The sequence below is a fragment of the Oncorhynchus gorbuscha genome, linkage group LG23 (assembly GCF_021184085.1).
Source record: "Oncorhynchus gorbuscha isolate QuinsamMale2020 ecotype Even-year linkage group LG23, OgorEven_v1.0, whole genome shotgun sequence".
Classification (NCBI taxonomy): domain Eukaryota; kingdom Metazoa; phylum Chordata; class Actinopteri; order Salmoniformes; family Salmonidae; genus Oncorhynchus; species Oncorhynchus gorbuscha.
The window spans coordinates 66,819,718-66,822,016 of record NC_060195.1 but is presented as its reverse complement, the minus strand read 5'-3'; the positions used below and the strand labels follow the sequence as shown (position 1 = coordinate 66,822,016).

General features: G+C 41.2%; 1 long non-coding RNA gene across 1 annotated transcript; it reads right to left on the bottom strand.

Moving 5' to 3' along the window:
* Window positions 1-501: 501 nt before the first annotated feature.
* On the bottom strand, window positions 502-1,557 carry LOC124010528. Its single transcript, XR_006834463.1, has 3 exons — window positions 1,441-1,557; window positions 802-1,358; window positions 502-686 (listed from the first exon to the last, which is right to left on the bottom strand). It is a non-coding gene; the product is annotated as an uncharacterized LOC124010528 (long non-coding RNA).
* Between the last annotated feature and the right edge of the window lie 742 nt (window positions 1,558-2,299).

The window sequence follows — 2,299 nt, the reverse complement described above, 5'->3', positions numbered from 1 at the left end:
AATTCACCCAACTTATTGTGGGAAGCTTGTGGAAGGCTACCTAAAACGTTTGGCCCAAGTTAAACAATTTAAAGGCAATGCTACCAAATGCTAATTGAGTGTATGTAAACTTCTGACCCACTGGGAATGTGATGAAAGAAATAAAAGCTGAAATAAATCATTCCCTCTACTATTATTCTGACATTTCACATTCTTAAAATAAAATGGCGATCCTAACTGACTTAAGATAGGGAATTTTTACTAGAATTAAATGTTAGGAAATGTGAAAAACTGAGTTTAAATGTATTTGGCCAAGGTGTATGTAAACTTCTGACTTCAACTGTATGTGAGCGCTGTTGGGGCCCAGCTACAGATGACAAAACCTGCACACAATCCCAGAGGGTTGCAGGTCTGCCGACTTCCTTTTGGTCACACATTTTAATCAGAGAAATATCCAATAAACCAAAGATCTTGCTTTGTCTGTGAATGTACTTTATTGCACAAAATCTTCAAATAAAACGGAGCAAACATAAAATAATAAGCAGTTATATTTTGATTTACATCGACAGAGAAAGAGAGATAGAGAGTGTGTGTGTGTGTGTAGGTTGTGTTTTATTTTTTCTTGTCAGACACCCATCTCTACTTTGTCGGTCTGCACGCACTTCCGGGTGAGGCTGTCAGGGGCAGTGGTGGAGTGCAAGGCAGATCTGAAAGACGGATGCACAAAGTGACAGTACGTATACCACTCAACAGCATGTTTGTGTGTGAGCATGTCTGTTGGTGTGAGTGAGCGTATGCGCATGTAATATAATTCTGAATGACCTGTATCCATCTGGGCGTCTTCAAAGTGTCTCCCGTCACGGCCAGTGTAGTGGGAACTGGTGTAGCCGGGAAATGAAATACCACAGCAGAGGACTGCTGGCAGGGTGGGTGGCAGATCTAAAAGAGAGGCACAATTTTATTAAATGACAAGGATAATATAACGAAACAGAGTGATTGACTGTAAGATTCAATCCGATCAAGTCTTAACAGGTAATATCCGACACCGGCATAGCTGATGTTTTGTCGGAGTCGGAGGTGTAACTGCGTTGGAGCCGTCAAACAGGTGAGCAACGACCCCCCTTGTGATCATCGTCACGAAGCCACACCGTCCCCCTCGCGTTAGATGTTGAGAAGGAGAAAGTATTAGCTCAAATTGAAAAACATGAAACGAAGTGAGGATTTCTATTATTTTAATGGAGGTGTAGATCCCATCTCACATTCCAGTGTTCTGACTGAGAAACAAGGATGCCTGGGATACCTGTTAACTCTGTATAGCAGGTGCAGGGCAGACAACTGCAGATGTGAGGGCTGTAGTTGAGCGAATAGGGGTGTAAGATCTAAAAGAGAGGGGCACAATTTTCTTAAGTGGAAATAATTATTCAACGAAACAGAAAGAGTGATTGAGTGTGTGATAATTACCTGGACCACATCACACTACTTCAGGTCTTCAGGCCTCTGGTAGTTCCATTGTGGCTCTCCAGGCCTGGAGCAGCTCAGTGGAGACAACTGTCACCCGTCTAGCCTGCTTGGCAGATCTGAAAAATAGCCATTATTTTAATGATAAAGCCTTGGCTACACACTAACCTAAATTGTGTTTTTGTTAATATCGGGCAAGCACGCAGTAGACTTCATTTTCCCATTGTACTTACCCTGGCAATCTGTGTGTGTGTGTGTGTGTTGGTGTTATTGTGACTCGGAAGTGTCAACCTGACCACATCCTTGTAGTAGGACATTGAGTGATTACCCTTGGAAACAATTACTATCAACAGTGAACAATAAAAATGATATCAAACATTCAGATTTGGTTTGACAAATAGGCTGAATCATGAGAAGTTACGAACGTCTTCCTAGGTCCCTGCCTTTCTAAGGAGTTTTTGCTGTCCACTGTGCTTCCACATACGCATTGCTTGCTCTTTGGGGTTTTAGGCTGGGTATATGTATAAGCACTTTGCTATATACTGCTAATGTAAAACGGGATTTATAAATACATTTTATTGATTGCCTGTATATGCTTCTATTCATGTCAGTAACTCTCAATCTAAATATAACCTTGAGTTATCTTGCATTTTCTCAATAGGAAGTTGTACCTTAAGCAAAACACTTTTTCCTGGTATTTCCTGCTGGGGACAGGGGGCTTTAGGTTTGGGAATGGAGGACCTAGAGAACTGTAATATTTACAATAACGAGCACCTACATTTATCAATGAAATGAGCTGTGTATCTAATCGGATTGAGAAATGCTGATATGTGTATTTTCTTTGGAAAATCTGCCACTGAAA